The sequence below is a fragment of the Pleurodeles waltl genome, chromosome 5 (assembly GCF_031143425.1).
Source record: "Pleurodeles waltl isolate 20211129_DDA chromosome 5, aPleWal1.hap1.20221129, whole genome shotgun sequence".
Taxonomy (NCBI): Eukaryota; Metazoa; Chordata; class Amphibia; order Caudata; family Salamandridae; genus Pleurodeles; species Pleurodeles waltl.
Window position 1 is genome coordinate 1099164867 of NC_090444.1, and position 19684 is coordinate 1099184550.

A 19684-nucleotide genomic window follows, 5' to 3' on the forward strand; every position below is an offset into this window, starting at 1 on the left:
AATGTGCTTAGCAGCTATGTAGAATAGAGAAATAATGTCTTCAGAAAAAAGTGTCTGCTTACAGCATGGAATAGACTTTAAGGATAAGCTCACCCTCAAAAGTGATGGGAAAAAAGTGGATTTTATAGTAATTACATGCCATTCCTAGAGCAATATCATGACAAGCGTGTGGGAAACAAGACACATATAACCTTCAGTGTTATGTGGTTCTTTCTAAGGATGTGTGATACAGACTGAATGAGATTGATTTATGTATTCTTCACTCTGTACTGGAGAGCAAGCCTCAATGAAAAGTGCAACTTCAACGACTGCCTTCTGCAGCTGTCTGAAGGATCTCAAAGGGCACATCTGACAATTTTGCTTAATTTAGATTAAGAAAGCCAGAGTTCTCAGCATCCAGTCAAGAAGGACTAAAAGGTTATGGCATGAAGAATAGTGTTCACTTCTTGCACCTCAGGATATCTGGTTGTTAGTTCTGGCTACAGAAACGTAGGATGTGAAGACCTCATGTTATCAATTCTTCTACAGTACGATGTGCAGAGAGAGTGGGATTTGAGTCAGCCTCCTTTAGCCATTGGCGTTTATGTGTTTTTATTGTTCACCATTGTTTGGATGAGCTGTCCATCAAGTCCATTGTGTTTTGTACATGAATGCATTGACTAATTTGTGTTCCATTAGGTTTTGGTAATTAGTAGTTGTTTTGTTAGACTGCAGATGCAATATGGTGGTATGGATCCTGAACATCAAATTCAAAATATTGAGTGTCCATTATGGCGGGCCACAATATTGTAATCTATTTTTGATAATAATATTGACATTTAAAGTTTTGTACTTTATTAGCGTAATGTAATTATTGTATTTAGAAGTAAAAATTGAATTATTGTTTTTAAAAGTTTATAATATTATAATTTTACATACATGATTTTTGTATTCTGTGGTTTATTAGAAGATTAGGTGGATAGATTTTTATTTAAAATGTATGATAATAATAGTTTACTTTAATGCTAATTTATTTATTATTAATTATGTATATCTTGAATTGTTCGTTATTTTATTATTGTTTTTTTTCTGTTGTGGGGTTTATGGGGAATTGGGAGGACAGAGCTTTACATGAAAATGCATGTTATTAATTATAATTATGGTTTGTATTTTAAATGATTGATGTGTACATTTTTAAAAACACTAAATTAAAATCTTGGGGCACATGATTTTTTTATTTATTTTTAAATAATATCTAAAAATGTGTTGTTCAATTTTTTAGGAGAAGTACGGGGTTACATTATCATTTTTATCAACACTAATGTGAATAATCATTTATATCATTTTTATAAATACCTCTGTTAAAATATGTTTACTTATATTTATTATTATAAACTAAATAGTTAATAGGTTTCAATATATTTAAAAATAAATTAAAAATTATAACTGGGGTTCAGAATTATTCAAATATAGATTTGCTAATTTGTAAGACTCACACAAATGTAGGCATCTTCTACAATGTTTGTAGGATGGGTTTTAGAATAATAAATTTGATCTCCATGAATAAATGCACTTATCTCAATGTTGGTTGGAACAGAGTTAAAGAATAGTAAATCTGCTCCACACCACGTAGATGCACTTTTCCCAGTTTTGTGAGATTTGAGTTATAATATGACTCTCCCCTTCCAGATACATGCCTCTTTCTCCAAAAGTTTGTGGGTCTAACGTTACTATAGTGAATCTGACTCAATCTCTGCCTTGGCACCAAACATATGTACAGTCCCCAGTGTTTTCTAAGACTGGAATTAAAATAGTTCATATGCATTTCCTGCAGAGTTTGTTGTCTTCAAGTTATATTTGCAAATATTATCCCTACATTAAATTGCATTTATTTTATGTTTTCAGAATTTTAACTAAAAATGCTGTTTTGGATGTTCTCAATTTAATTTTATATGGAGTTTATTGTTATTGCTTGAATTTTTACTTGTTTTTCATAGTCAATAAAGTTATTAAAGAATGGACAAAAGTGTAGAGATATAAAAAATATTATTTGAAATATGTTTAGAAATATGTTTAGTGGTTTCATGAATACTGAGTATGTGTCCTGAGATATGTGTTTATTTTTTGGTTTATTTAATAATTTAATAATTCTATAGTTTGGTGTTGTTTAAATGATTACATTGAAAATAATTTTTAATATTTGTAACTTGGTTTATATTGTGAGAGTTAATATATACGTTGTAAAACATAAATGCCCTCCTATATAACTTAATTGGTTAAGTCATCTTTACAAATAATCATTAACTATTTATGTTAAAAATTACAGATATGCTTTATTTATGTTTGGAAAAGTGTTTTTTGATTACATGTATATATTTTTTAGTTTAGTTCAATTCAGTTCCTTATTTTGGCTTAATTAGCCATAAAAGTATAAAACATAAAAACAACCATCAAAAATAACTAACAATGGCAATTACAATTCATATACAATCCAAGGAATGCAAATATTAAAATTCATTAAGCCATTGATAAATATGGGACCTCTAAAATTAACATAAAAACAGGTACAAGAAGTTAAAAAACAAACAACAAGGGCCCCGCCCGCTATGTCTGGTAGACGATTTCTTCAGTCTAAGCAGCCACATAAATATCAAAAATCTAGAGACAGCAAAGACAACAAATTGCCTAATGTTACTTGTTAAAATTCGAAGAGTGGGCCTAACATTCCTTAGGCCTAACAAGCAACAAATCAGAAGAATCCACCTCTTTCCATAACCTGTTAGGTTGGACAAAAGAGTATAACATGCTCTGCCGAATCAACCTCCTTTGGGTAAGAGGGGCAAATTCTATATGGCTGTAAATGAATGGATGGGAAGAATACCCATGCAGACAGGCCTACAAGATATTAAAGTTTGGTAGTAGTATACTGCCAAAAAGCACCTTTTAGCTCTTGCTTAGAGACTAGCGCAGCATCAGCTTGTGAAAGCCAAAGATTTTCAAACCCAATCTGCTGTGGTCGATCCTTAACTACCCTTAACCATGGGATCATGCTGGCACAAGGCAGCCAAATTACCCCTTCCAGGGCTCTCCAAAAGGATGTAATTCCCGGGGCTGACCTTAACCTCTGCCAATACAAAAAAGGTTTTAGACTTACCACATCAATAATTCTTTTAAAACCTCAGTCTAGCGGCAGTAGAGACAATAGGGTACTTGCTGGCAAATTACACAGCTTCAAAGGTACAAAGAAGCAGCAAACTGTAACACTTATAAATCTCTAGAGCAGGGGAAATTTGACGAAACAAGGAATTACACTACACCCTCAAGGTACCCACACAGTATTGCTCCAGCTTAAGCCTTTGTTTTAGAATGCGGACTGACCAATCAAAACTTTCAGAAATGGTAACCCTCAAACAGTCAGCTACCTGTACTCGTTCAAGCTTTTCACCATTATAGGTTGGATTAGTTTGGGAAGTTGGGCAGGGATTGAATACCATATATTTAGTCTGTCTGACATTGATCTCCAAACCCTGCTGCACGCAGAAGGCCCCAAAGCAATCCAAAAGCTTTTGTATATCCATAAGGGATTAGGAAAGCCACAGGGTATCATCCACAAACAGCAGCGTGAGGACCTTAACTCCTGCTAAGCATGAAACATTACCCTCACACTTCTCCAACTGAGACACCAAATCATTAATGTAGAGGAGGAAAAGAGTAGGAGCCAGCACACACCCTTGCCTCACATCCTGATCAATGGCGATTGCATCAGTAAGCTATCCCTGGGGGCCACACATTACCTGAGCATATGTAGTGAAACAATAACTTTTAAAAGGTAGGCAGGAACACCCATCTCCAAAAACACCTTCCATTGAGACTTTCTGGGGACAAGATCAAAAGCTGATCGAAGGTCCATAAAGACTACATAAAGTCTACTGCTTCTAAGAGAGATGCACTTCCAGAATAGCAGCTCCAGGTGGAAAACCTAGTCTAATGTTCCTACACCCTCTCTAAAACCCACTTGCAGTGGGGTTAAGACATCCGATTCAATTGTCCACTCATTCAGTCTATTCAGGATTATGCAACTAAACAATTTTTGCGCACTACCAATTAAGCTGATTGGCCTATAATTAGCAGGATGAGATTGGCAACCCTTCCTAAAGATAGGGATGATCTCCACTCCTGCCTTATACTTTTTAATTAGTTTTAATTAATAGTTTTAAGAAATGTATATACTTTTGCATGTTTTACTGAAATATTGGAACATTGTATTGTAAGTAGATATTTTTCAATTCCTATTATGTATTGTTACAAACTATGGGCCTGATTACAACTTTGGAGGAGGTGTTAATCCATCCCAAATGTGACGGATATACCACCAGCCGTATTACGAGTTCCATAGGATATAATGGACTCGTAATACGGCTGGTGGTATATCCGTCACTTTACCGTCACTTTTGGGACGGATTAACACCTCCTCCAAAGTTGTAATCAGGCCCTATATGTTTGTAATCAATACATTGGAAATACATATTTTGACCTCTATATTTGTGTAATTCTATATTTTTGTAGTTGATATTTAGGCCTGCTACCTAATATTACATGTTGCTTCTAATTGAGAGCCAGCATGTCTTCTTTGATGTATTACTTTGCTGACATAATGACATCTTAATTGCAGATTTATGTTTATTTCTTTAGAAGGTTTGTGCTACCTATATGTTTTCCCCTCTTATAAAGACACTGTGCTAACCATGTCTTGCCCTTGCATATTCATTTCTTTTACTTCTCTGCCATGATATTGTGCTGTGGAATGTATGACAATTCTTGTTCAGAAGTAAACATGGTAATGCTTAAAGGCTTTTTTAAAGATTCAAAGAAAATATTGGCACTCTATCAGAAGTTCCTAGTACCCACTATTTTGTTGTATATGCCTTCAGCTTCTGATTGCTTCTGATTGTTTTTCACTACACTCTTCTTTGAGGGTCCAGCTTAATTTTGATAATAAAGTATGTTCAGCAATGGGGGGGGTTTAGTTCCAACATCCATAAGCTGTAGACCAGTTGTTTCATTATAGAAATGTCTTTCTAGGACAGCTGGAAGCAACACACACAAAGTTGCCCAACTATTACCAAACACTTCGTCTAACTAAAAGCCAGACCTGTTGCCTTTTCAAAGCTTGTTTTACTTTTGTGTTGATGTATCAATAATGTATCAGAGACTGTGGTCGGGACAAAACATATTGAAATTGTATTAAAATCATAAGACGCTATAAATGTCATTCTGAGTGGAGAAAAGGATGCTATATGAACACCTCTACTGAAAACTATTATTCTGTTGTTTATGAAACTTACTATTATTAATGCCTGCTATGTTCAGCCTTGAAAATGCATATTTCACTTGTTTTCTTGTCACCCATTACTATGCTTTGACTAATCATCTAATCGTAACCACCCCAAAACAAATTTGTCAATTGCTTTGAAGCACCAGGGAACCATGCATTATTGTACTGTAGCATTTCTATAGCACTTTCCTACCTCTGGCCAAGGCCCCAAATACAATACAGTGTGTTGTACTATATATATATATATATATATATATATATATATATATATACATATATATATATATATATATATATATACATATATATGTAATTGTATGTGTATGTGTATATATATATATATATATATATATATATATATATATATATATATATATATATATATTATTTCTTCAACAGATGGACTGATAGCCATCTGACGGCTGCACCGATCCCATCATGTATCTCCCAAATCTCGAAATCAATTAATTCCAGAGCGCTCGTATTTAGTTCATGAGTTTATTTTCTTATACAGGTAATCCAGAGTCCCGAGTAAGATGTCTGTCAACGCGTTTCGGCAAAACGCCTTCTACTGGACAGTTTGGCTACTCAGCCGACATCATTTTCATACAACTTTTAAGTCCTTCATTTGTTTCCATAACACTATAGTGTACTAAAAAAGCGGCGGCCATTTTGAAGTATGTAATAATGATTATTTAGATACAACGCTTAATAAAAGGATGAACCTACATTAATACCAATATTCACAGATAAGATCAGAATTAAGATTAGAAAGTCCTAAGTAATAAATATTAAATAATAAATATAATAGGCAAAAAGACAACAGCTTCCAATAATTCATAATGTTTGATCATATAAAAACATTAATCAAATAACAGGGAAAATAACAGTATAAATATAAACGAAGGAACTATAATATCATATTTTTCAATTTTTAAATATTTAAATTATCATCCGTTATATGTATATATAGTTATTAATAACTAATTAATATCCTGTATTAAAATTATGTTTAACAATGACAATGATTGTATTGTAGTGCTATAGTATACATCTAATGCCTATATAATCAAATCTGACTCCTCACTATCCTTATCTGTATACTAGGTGATTCCATAGACACTCATGTAGATAGGTTGTATTCAAATAAGGCCTTAGCAAAAAGTGCAAAGTGCCGAAAATCTAAACTAATGATAAGTGCAAAAGAGCATATAAAGTGCATCAAAGTGTTACAAAAATTCCAATTAAAACAACCAGTTCTATTAATCTCTTGGTCCATATTATGATCTATATATATTTATATACCTCTATGTATGATATTCAGTATTCTACATTCGCCAAGTTACAGGGAAATAAAATCAAATCAAATCAAATCAAACAGCCATCATCAATAGCACAGTGCAGATCTATATACGAACTTGTTCCATCTAAATTTCATCAGACTGTAATATGAACTCAAAATAAAGAAAGTTATTCAGTCATATCCACTTTACAGATTCCATCATGGCATGTTCATCTAAGTTAATTATGATCTTCTCACCCATCTTCCCAAAAAGGGAATGTAAGTAACATACTGCTAAATTAGCACTACTGTTTTTAAAGTTAGAAAGCATAGGGAGTCTCTTTCTAAGGTATAGCTAAAGGCAATAGACGATGTATTTTCATCTAAGATGAACATGGAGCTCAGCATCAAGATTGTGCCCCAATGGGGACTCGGAGCCCAATAGTAAAATCATCTTGGATTCCATTTGTCTGAGCTCAAGCGTTCTATTGCCACCTCTGGGATTGTTTTTAATATGTTTGATACCATAAAAAGATAAAGTACCACATTCTCCTTTGTGTGCTTCCCAAAAATGTTTGGCCAGAGGATAGGTTTTGTCTTGATTTTTTATGGCTCTAAAGTGTTGTAAGAACCTAACTTTTAACTTATGAATGGTACTTCCAATATATTTTTTTTGACATCCACATTCGATTACATAAATCACAAATTCAGTGTCACATGTGATCCGGTCTTTGATCTCGCACTGACGACCATCAAAAGTTTGGTATTTATGTGTATTTCGAGCATACTTACAAGCCTTGCAATGGCCACATTTCCAAAATCCCAAACTTTTTTGGCTCAACCAAGATGTATTAGTTTTTACTGAAAAATAGCTTCTGGTTAGATAGTCTCCCAAAGAACGTGCTTTACGAAATGTTATGGACGGATGGGTTTCTATATGATCATTAATAATGGGATCGTTCTGTAAAACATGCCAATTTTTTGGGAGTATAGTTCTTAGTGAATCATGTTGTTGATTATACTGCAGGAATATTCTAGGTGCTGAATGTTGGAAATCATTGCTGGTCACTATGTTATTAAAAAGTAACTCTTCTCTGCTTTTATTCCGTACTCTGTGTAATGCATCATTTAAGATTTTTGGAGGATAACCTCTACTTAGAAACCTGTCCACCATTGCCTTAGATTCCAAATCATATTGGTTCTCATCAGAGCATATTCTGCGAGCCCGCAGTAGCTGGCTATATGGTATGCTCCATTTGAGTGCATGAGGATGCCCACTATTGGCATGTAATATGGAATTACAGGCCGTGGGCTTTCGATATATAGATGTCTTTAGATGATTGTTTTCTACTTTTAGTTGGACATCCAAGAATGAGATAGTATCTCTACTATAGATAACATTTGGGACGGATTAACACCTCCTCCAAAGTTGTAATCAGGCCCTATATGTTTGTAATCAATACATTGGAAATACATATTTTGACCTCTATATTTGTGTAATTCTATATTTTTGTAGTTGATATTTAGGCCTGCTACCTAATATTACATGTTGCTTCTAATTGAGAGCCAGCATGTCTTCTTTGATGTATTACTTTGCTGACATAATGACATCTTAATTGCAGATTTATGTTTATTTCTTTAGAAGGTTTGTGCTACCTATATGTTTTCCCCTCTTATAAAGACACTGTGCTAACCATGTCTTGCCCTTGCGTATTCATTTCTTTTACTTCTCTGCCAGGATATTGTGCTGTGGAATGTATGACAATTCTTGTTCAGAAGTAAACATGGTAATGCTTAAAGGTTTTTTTAAAGATTCAAAGAAAATATTGGCACTCTATCAGAAGTTCCTAGTACCCACTATTTTGTTGTATATGCCTTCAGCTTCTGATTGCTTCTGATTGTTTTTCACTACACTCTTCTTTGAGGGTCCAGCTTAATTTTGATAATAAAGTATGTTCAGCAATGGGGGGGGTTTAGTTCCAACATCCATAAGCTGTAGACCAGTTGTTTCATTATAGGAATGTCTTTCTAGGACAGCTGGAAGCAACACACACAAAGTTACCCAACTATTACCAAACACTTCGTCTAACTAAAAGCCAGACCTGTTGCCTTTTCAAAGCTTGTTTTATTTTTGTGTTGATGTATCAATAATGTATCAGAGACTGTGGTCGGGACAAAACATATTGAAATTGTATTAAAATCATAAGACGCTATAAATGTCATTCTGAGTGGAGAAAAGGATGCTATATGAACACCTCTACTGAAAACTATTATTCTGTTGTTTATGAAACTTACTATTATTAATGCCTGCTATGTTCAGCCTTGAAAATGCATATTTCACTTGTTTTCTTGTCACCCATTACTATGCTTTGACTAATCATCTAATCGTAACCACCCCAAAACAAATTTGTCAATTGCTTTGAAGCACCAGGGAACCATGCATTATTGTACTGTAGCATTTCTATAGCACTTTCCTACCTCTGGCCAAGGCCCCAAATACAATACAGTGTGTTGTACTATATATATATATATATATATATATATGTCTATATATATATATATATATATATATATATATATATATACATATATATGTAATTGTATGTGTATATATATATATATATATATATATACACACATACAATTACATATATATGTATATATATATATATATATATATATATATGTATATATATATATATATATATATATATGTTTCCTCAAAGTTCATCAATACTGCTGCACACCTGGCACAGCGGGTGCTATGGCCGTGGGGATGAAACCATACTAGTTCTGTATTCCTCCAAAAGGACGCTAAGCCCTCCCGGAATCCAATTGTATTATCCTTTGTTTATTATGCCACCATTACACCAGGAAAAGATAACGTAAAAGCAGCCTTCCTCAATGCCTTGAGACGCCAAGACGCCATTACACATTTTAAAGTTTTGTTGCCTCCCTTGTAATTGATGAACACAAATAACGGACTATTCCATTCAACATTTTGATTACTTGGATAACAAATGGGCACCATCTTAACACTGAACTTTCATCCTAAAATTGTAATTCATTGTTATTACAAAATGATATTATCACAATATATGAATTAATTTAACCAATGCTTAATTAGTTATCTTAACAAAACTGACATCTTAACATGATTTTTGTATGAAGGTGTCATTCAAAGTTGTTTTCTGGTAGAGATAATAATAAAAAAACAATTACATGGGTTGTTACTTAGACTACACCACTCCACATGCAGTAATATAATGCCTCGATGTTGGCAAACAAATTGGTCAATTTGTTTAGAATTAGACCCAGTATGGGCAACCAATTTTAAAATCAAAATATCTCACAGTTCAATAATCAAGAATTGCTTGTTTTAGTAATTCCCTTACTAGCTTGCTCATGTAGCGTTCTATTAACCCTATTTCAAGGAGGCAACAAATACCTTACTTCATTTGAGCATACCTATTTACTACTCAGTGGGCTTGATGCCCTGAATAGGTTAAAAAACACACTCACTGGTTACGACATTGTGAATCGAACTGTGATTCTAGCTATCCTATATGTGTCCAAAGTTCCTCATCTTTATTGAGGCCAAGTGGTGCCATCGTCTGCAATTTAATTATATAGCATGACTCAAGTTACCTCAGTTTACTTGTTCTGTCCCCTCCTCATTCATTCTTGCCAACCTGATCAATGCAAAAGAATTTTAACTGATTATTGTCTCCCTGATGATTTTCATTAAAATGCCTAGTCACAGGGTAAGAGGAATTATTATTTCTAATTGCCCTCATATGTTCTAATACTCATTTTCAAGCCACGTGGATGGTGCTACCTATATATTTCCCACAAGGGTGCGTCAAACAATGTATGACAAAACCAGAATTACAATTTAACATTTTATCATTTTTCTGTCCTCCTCTTTCTCCCTGAATTTCAAATTTGTTAACCTTGCTGCTGTATCTGCAAGCCTTATAACATGTACAGGGGTAAAAACCACCTACTTGGGATTTCTTTTTCCCTGTCTCTAAAAAGTGACTATGCACTAATAAATCTTTTAATGACGTACCCCATTTGTAAGTAATCATGGGGGTACCAGGGAGTCTAGTGCAAATTATATGATCTATCTGTAGAATCGTTTTTCTTCATGATTTAAAAGAACACTTTTGATCCTTCTGAAAATGTGGTGCTCATCCTGGGACATTGGTCTACGTCTTCCTGCCTTAAACCTTTCTGGCCTGTGACTAATAGATTTTTTCTCGCAGTTTGGCATACTCTCTGAGAAGCTTGTTCTAACAGTTTTCTGGGATATACCCTTTTAAGAAATCTTGTAATGGCCTCCCCGTCTGCTTTTTCATATTCAATTGGAATTGAGCAATTGTGTCTTACCTGTAGAAATTCCCTATAAGGTGTATTCCTGACCAAAGTGTTTGGGTGTTGACTGGTTGCTTGTAAAATGGAATTACCTGCTGTGGGTTTCCTGTATAATTTAGTGTGTATCTGACTGTCATGGACATATACCAGTAAGTCTAAGAATGGCACCTGGACATCGCTGATCTCACTCGTAAATGACAAATTTAGATCAGTGTTGTTCAACCTTGCAATATACTCTTCAGCTGATTCTTGAGAGCCCTTCCACAATATGAACAAATCATCAATGTACCTGGCCCGCAGGGCCACCTGTTCCACCCAAGTGTCATTATCTTCAGCCCAGGCAACGCGCTTCTCCCACCAGCCCACAAATAAATTTGTGCAACTGGGGTCGAAGAATGTTCCCATGGCTGTACCTCGCAGTTGTTGGTACAGTTGCCGTGCAAAAAGAAAAAAAGTTGTTATACAGGCAAACACAGTCATCTGTAAAAGCATCTTATTATGCTCAAATTATTTGAGGGGCTGACTTCTCAAAAAATATTCTATTGCCTCCAGCCCAAGGTGATGATCTATACAAGTATACAGTTTCCTTATGTCCAGGATAATTAACAGAAAGTCCGGCTCCCACTGGACTCCCTCTATTATTCTCATAAAGTCTTTTGTACCTCTGGTATATGAGCTCAGGTCTATGACAAAAAGAAAGAGGAAAAAATCAATGTAAGTGGAGACATTTTCCAACAGGCTAGTCTTTGATGAAACGATGGGATGACCTGGTGGATTATTCCCATCCTTATGTATCTTGGGTATATGGTAGAAAGAAGGGCTAGACGCGTTTTCTATTTTCAAATACTGGTACTCCTCCAAGTCTAGTATCCCTAGATCTTTCCAATAATCAAGTAAGCCTAGAAAGCTTTAACACTTGCCAGGTACTGTTCTCTGGTGATCGGGTGATAACATACTCAGTCCATCAACTGCCTCAAAACTCCTAATGCTCCTTCGATTGTAAGACCACATTTCCACCCTTGTCTGAAGGTTTGATTATTATAGTCTCATCCTGCTTGAGTGTTAACTCTTCCTGCCACTGTTCACTAGTTGTAGTCCTATTCTGAACATGTGTCCATTTCTTACTGCCCCCACACAGTTTGCTGAGATCCTGTATCACTGCCTCCTGGAAAACATCTATTGCATCATGTAGAATCTGGGGTACCAGGTGTGATTTGATTTTAAATTTACTCTTACCAGCACTTTGTGCTATCGATGCATTTCCTAACCTCAGTGCCGCTAAAATCGGATTCCGTGAGTGCTTGGCGTCCTTTTGGAGAATTACGAAGATATAGTTAGTCTATTGTTTATGCATGGTTGGAAGGATAGAAGGATGAGGTTGGTTTTGAAGAGTGATCTTTTAGTGAAGTATTTCAGTTTTTTGCATGATAACCAGAGTTGGTATATGCTGCTGCACCAGGGCATCTACCAGACTGAAAGGAGTGGAGTTAGGTCGCTTATGTTTATGAAGCCATGTTCTGTCTGCTTGCAAGAGTGTTGTGTATCAATGTATGCGAGCCCTTCATAGGTGTAAGTGCTTTAGTGTGCGTGATTTGCAGGCTTGTTCTTAGTGTGGGACTGCAAATGTATAGCTGCTTCTGCATGGAAAGAGAGAGAGAAGTAGTTGTACTGATAGACGATTTATGGGTAGAACTAGGGTAACCAGAAGTCCTGGATTAGCCTGGACAGACCCAGTTTTTCATGGACTGTTCCAGCGTCAAACACTTTTTACAACAATAAATACATGTCCCGGTTTTTGAGAGAGGGTTGGGTGAGCACATAAATTTATGACAGTGCTCTGCAGGCTCAATTTTACCCCCTCCCTCTCATCATACTAGGAACAGAGTTTACTAGTTTACAGATAATACTGTATTCACAGCACAGTACACACACACACAAACCCACACACATACACTCTTATTTTGAGATTTGTGTGTGTGTGTATATATATACATATATACACACAGACACACACATATATACACACACACACACACACACACACACATACATTTACATTACACAGGGTCACATTAATTTTTTAGACATGAGGGGATTAAGTGATTTTCCCAGACCTAGTTTTGCACACACATACATATTTACATACATATATATTCTTGGAAGGTTTTCACTGTACTCCTGCGACTATGAGTACTACCAGCATTTAGTCCCAGGTCTATGTTTATGACTGTCCGTTTTTTTGTTCTGAAAATCTGGTCACCCTAGGTAGAACACAACTACAAATGAACCTTTCATAAAGAAACTTTTAGAAAGTGCCAGAAATCAAATAGATTTGTGTGATGGGGGTTGATGAAGAGTGAATAATCTCCCGCCCGTCACTACATACAACAGGAGGTAATTATTGTCAGAGGGTTTGAAAAACCACTGAGATGGAGACAGAGTGCCTTATGACAATGGCAGCGATAATTATAGTGATTTTGCAGCTAACAAAAAACTCCCTAATATCTTCTTTTAATCTTGACAGAAATTTAAGATATGAATATGTGACCTGCCTGGCTGAGTCTAAATATATAAACCTACATCAATATACATAAGTGTAATATGGGAATGTGAATGCACCTCCGCGTTAGACGTCCTGGGACCGACGAGGTGGACCTTTTAAACCGGTTTAATTCATTTTGCTGACTCTAGTGAATTAAGAAAGAAACTTGTGCGTTTGTTAGCATTCAATGGCGCTCGGATCCGAACTACGATATTGCCCTTCCATCAATGGGAGCTGATGCTGTTGTGCATCATAGGCTGTAACACAGAATTTAAAATTTCAGGATACGGAAGTTTTTTTTAAACCTAAAATGTCATTGCCTCCCGAGCTTTTGCAAATCAGCCTTACTCTTCCTTTTTACTGCCCCTTTAGCCCATCTCGTGCACCCTGCTTGTCCCTTATCGTATTTTATCATGTTGAAAAATCTAAAACTCTCTCTCCCCCCTGCCTCCCAACCGCACCCCCGCCCGTCCCCCAAAATCGTTCTGCCCAAGCTACGCCCATGGTTATCTTGTTCACCAGAATGCGTAGTAAACAGGAGGCTGAGACACAGATGCAGGCTGCTACAGCAAAAATACCTAACAGAGCAGGCATTCACGAAACCTATAAGTCTGGTTGGAATGTGCACATTCGCTACACAGAATTCACAAATGCTGCTTTGAAGTTGTTGCATGTACAAGCCAGACCGATTGGCTTTGCCAATGCTGGGTAAATAGTGGCAAAAATGAATTGCTTTCTGAATGCAATGCATAAAGGAAGTAAAGAATTGAATGAGGCAGAGTGATGATGAATATACTTTTCGAAGGTAAAATATTCTGTCACGCATTCCTGGCAGGTGATCCTGGTAGGTGGAATGATACAGCAAACACCCAATAGCATGAGGTGAGAAAGCCATTATGCTTTGGGTCGACCCAATTACAAAAAAGAGAAGGGGAAACCCACATGTGTATATGGACCTGTGATATATAAATGTTTCTGGGAATAGGGGTCCCTACAAAAAACACAAATAGACCAAGTAATAGAAAAAGATTCCAAACCCTGTATATTACTGTAAGTTCTAATTAAATACGTATTTTATTCACATTAATATTAGTGAGTTAAAATCAGTATGATATTATTCTCAAGCAAAAACAAGCAACAAAAATATCATGTTTGTGTCACAATGCAGATAAACACAACACAGCCCAATCATTTCAATATAAAGAGGCAGTTCTGTGTGTACAGTCTACAGCGTTTCGATCTTTTCCCCCAGTGCTTTAAATGGGAAAAAATAAGTGCAGGTACTCATTAACATATACTAGTAGTGTGGTGGGTGGGGCTAGGGGCGGGGCTAAGAGCAAGACATGGGATACTTTGACTTATATACCAGTTTTAGCACATGCCAAGGCCCATGAGAAATGTGTTTGAACAAACAAAACAAGTTAACTCGTTAAACGAAATGTAAGCGAAACACAACGCTATTTATCTAACTGGCAAACATATTTGCTGTCGTTTTGCACAATACTATATATTCTTGAACGTGCACACACAGAAAGAAACAAGCAAAGGCGCACACCCAAAGCATTCCACACAGTCCTCCTTAAAGTGCCCCGATTCTCTCTCTCATTCGCTTTTCTCTCACACAAAGACACACACATACCAGCAGGCAAACACACATACATAAGCAGACCCTCGTTCAAGAGACTCAGGTGGGATCAAAGCCATTTTAAACTTTCCTCCCATGGCTTTCTTAGTTGTCACAGCGGGGCTGCCTCAATTCCTGTGTTTACACAAAAGCACACGAGTGTGTAAATGTGATTGACAGCACAGGGCCTGAATGGACCCTGTTCTGTCAAACACAGAGTGATCTAAACACCCAGACATTAGGCACATAATCCCCGCTGAATAGCTCAGCGGGGCTCAGTTTAGGGCGACAGAAGCACCTTTTCTGTCAGAGGAGGGTTCAACTCTGAGAGCCCAGTGCTTACCAGCACTAGCAGCTAATGAGCCTACCCTTCATGAGTACCGGTACTCTCCTTGGCAGCAGAGAAGTGCCGGTACTCAGAGTGAAAAAAATAAGAAGTGCCGGTACTCAGTACCGGTGAGTACCGGCCCATTTAAAGCACTGCTTTCCCCAATGTAAGGATAATCATCAGGGCAACTAGAAGTAATCGCCTGAGGTGCAACTCAATAATCTTAAGTCTCAATAGTAACTGCAAGCCTTTACAATACCAAGGTATACTGCATATTGGACAGTCATCCATATAGGAGCTAATTACCACCTGAGTAATGGTCAACAACAAGAAGGCCAGGCCTGTGAGCACATCATGAATCAAAAGGTGAAGTCCTGAAAGCAATGGATAGGGGATCAAAGTGTCAGGAAACCGCCAGAAGGCGCAGGAGGACTGGGTGTGTTCAGGGGCGAATATTAGCAAACTCACCAAGGGGCAGATGTAGCAAAGGGTTTTACCCATTCTGTGTCTATGGGAAAATGTGTTCGTACATATGGCCCCAAATGTGAGGGCCACTCAATTGACATGGTGGCCAGGCCTGCAATAAAAAAAATGAGAGACCTCTGCACCGCGAGGCCTCAGGCAGCAAGCCCTCAAGATACGTTGTTGTGGCGCCAGTGTTGGCAAACTAATAACAGTAGATATTGTAGTCAGCTGTGCAGTCCAGCTAGCGCATTGACCTGAGTAGACACAGCAAGAGTGATGTGTGGGGAGGGGCAGAGTGGTGAGTGCCACATGGGCACACCAGCAACCTGAGGTGATGGCAATGGGCCAGAAGGAGGTGCCGGACGTGCAAGGGGGCATTCACCATAGAGTGCAGCATCTGCAGAGGAGGCATGTGGAAGAGGGTCATAGAGAGAGGTAGCCAGGCAGGTAGAGGCAAGTGTGAGTCAAAGGGGCTGTGGAAAGGCAAGGCCTCTGTCAAGGTGGCATCCATGTTGAGTGAAGGGGGGTTGAGGAGGATAGTTGGAGGAGAATTAACAGAGTTGAGGCAGGAGAAGCAGAGGCCAGAGGTGGGGGTGGGAAAGGCAAGGTGGTAATTGGGGATCCCCTGGGGGTGTATGGAAGGAAATGGCAAGTGAGAGGGTAGGAGCTTCAGATGAGCATAGGGTTACGGACGTTGCGTGGTGCAGGTGCAGAGAATTATGTGTTTCTTCCTGTGGACTGGCAGAGAAGGACCAGGGGACTAGAGTGGTGCCAGTGGGGAAACGTAGGTGGATGTGGTGCAATAGGACAGCATGAGGAAGTGAAGGATGTAGTAATACCCAACACAGCTGGCATTTGCTTGTGAGAGAGTATGAGTTTGAGGAAGAAGTCAGGGAATGGCGTTGATGGACAGACAATGTGGACAGAGTGCAGAAAGAGTGTCACGAAAAACAGAAGGAATTTGATGTTTTGCAGGGGAAGGTGGGGGTGATGGCAGTGTATGCCAGCAAAGCCCAGAGGGTGGAGATAAGGCTGGTGGCAAGGCGATAGACTTCATTGCAGGCACTGACCTTTAAGCCAGGTAAGATGGAAGGGCAGAGGAAACCTGCAAAGTTGTCAAAAGATGTTCGGGGCGAGGAGGATGGTCATGTAGGAGGTTCTAGCGTACATTTACAAAAAGAGACATTTGTGGTTGAACTGTGGGTTGGGATGGAAAAAAAAGGCTGGGAAATTAGGACAAAGGTGTGACAAAGGTGTGACAGATATTGGGTTGGGGATCAACACATTTCTGGGAATGGCAGAAAAGGTTTCAACAGAGGGCCAGGAAACACACCACAAAGACAAAACTGGCAATTTGGGTTTGAGCATGATACGGAATGGGTTGAAGAAGGGCGAGAACAATGACAAAGTAAAGAGGGCAAGGAAAGGGACAGAGTGAAAGGAAAGAAGGAAAGAAGGGAGCTGAAGATGAAGAAGCTCCTAAAATGGGGAATACGAAACCCTCAGGGGTACACCTCATGGCTACAACAAAAGAGCATACATGGAAAGGCGAATAAGTGGAGATGTCCAAGCGCCTTCACAATGAAGTGGGTGCGAAAATGGGTTCTAAAGAGGAGGAGAAAGAGCTGGCCAAGAGGCCTAGCGTATCGGTGACTACAGCAAATTGGACAGTGGTGTTCTTGATATACGTGAGCGTGCATTGTGAAAAGCAACCAGAGCGGCACATAGCACTGTTCAGATACATAATTGTAATCAGGAAAGCACACATCATGGTTGGGGGTATGGATGGGTAGGTAAAACGAGGAGCTCAGTTTAAGGTTGGCAGAGCACACAGAAAGAGGTGGGCAGAAGTGGCAATGATTTATGGCTAAACACAATTGGCTGATTAGACCAGGGCCAATGGTATTCACAGCGAGTGGTTTACCAGTGGTGTATAGGCCCTTTCAAGGGCCTCCCACCCAAAGTGTAGTGGAAGCAGAGGGTACAAGACAGGAGGGTATGGGGTTGCATTCTGGGCATTCAATAGGAGGTTTTGCAGCAGGAAGTACTGAAAGTGCTCCAAGTGCAGGGTACAACACTCACACAACGAGGGGACAATGCAGGTGGGGCACAGAGAGTGACGGGGGGTCCTGGAAGCAACAGCTTCAGAGTAGGGGAGGTGGAAGGAGTCAAGGACCCATGGGAAATGACTCATACTCCAGTTAAACTGGACATACTACATCACTAGCCAAACTATTATGATAAATATGAAGACACAGTGATTACTGCTTTTGAGAAGGTTCAGAGACTGGTTTAGACAGGATAAGATGGCCCACAGGGTAGGGTTTGGGCAGAAAAGTTGAAGTCAGTAAAGAAGCACCTGGGAGTGGTGAGGGCAAAACTGGAGAAGGAGGTGGGCAAGGGGAGAATGGCAGGGCAGTTTGATGACTGGCCTGTGGAAAATCCAGTTGTGTCAACCATTGTCGTAGTGTAGGAAAGTACTGTCTTTCTTAGGCTGTTACCCCCATTGTTACCTATACGTCAGTATGTTTTTGCCTGTCTCACTGGAATCCTGCTGGTCAGGACCCCAGTGCTCATAGTTTATGGCCTAATGTGTGTGTTGTGTATAGTGCTTAACTGTGTCACCGAGGCTCTGCTAATCAGAACCTCAGTGCTTATGCTCTCTCTGCTTTTAAATTTGTCACTATAGGCTAGTGACTTCATTTACCAATTTCAATTGGCACACTGGACCCCCCTTATAAGTCCCTAGTATATGGTACCTAGGTACCCAGGGCATTGGGATTTCCAGGAGATCATTATGGGCTGCAGCATTTCTTTTGCCACCCATCAGGAGCTCAGACAAACACTTTCACAGGACTGCCACTGCAGCCTGCGCGAAATAGTGCACACATTATTTCACAACCATTTTTACTGCACTTAAGTAACTTATAAGTCACCTATATGTCTAACCTTCATTTAATGAAGGCTAGGTGCAAAGCTACTAAATGTGAGGGCACCCTTGCACTAGCAAAGGTGCCCCCACATAGTTCAGGGCCAATTCCCGGGACTTTGTGAGTGCGGGGACGCCATTACACATGTGCACTACATGTAGGTCAATACCTATATGTAGCTTCACAATGGTAACTGCGAATATGGCCATGTAATGTGTCTAAGATCATGGAAATCTGGTATTGGGGAGCCAATTCCATGCATCCTGGGGGCTCCACCATGGACCCCCAGTACTGCCAAACCAGCTCTCTGTGGCTTGCAATGCAGCTGCAGTTGCTACCACCTCACAGATAGGGTCCTGCCCTCCTGGGATCTGAGCAGCTCAGTCCCAGGAAGGCAAAACAAAGCATTTCCTTTGGGAGGAGGGTGTTCTAACCTCTCCCTTTGGAAATAGGTGTAACAGGCTGGGGAGGGGTAGCCACCCCCATCCTCTGGAAATGCTTTGAAGGGCACAGATGGTGCCCTCCTTGCATAAGCCAGTCTACACTGGTTCAGGGACACCCAGTCCCTGCTCTGGAGCGAAAATGGAAAGAGGAAAAGGGAGTGACCACTCCACCCCAGGGGTGGTGCCCAGAGCTCCTCCAGTGTGTCGAGGACTTCAGCCATCTTGTTTCCCAAAGTGTGGGGACACTCTGGAGGCCTCTGAGTGGCCAGTGTCAGTAGGTGACGTCAGAGACTGCTCCTGATAGGTCCATACCTGATAAGGTAGCCAATCACCCTCTCAGGGCTATTGAGGGTCTCTCTTGTGGGTTCTCTTCAGATTC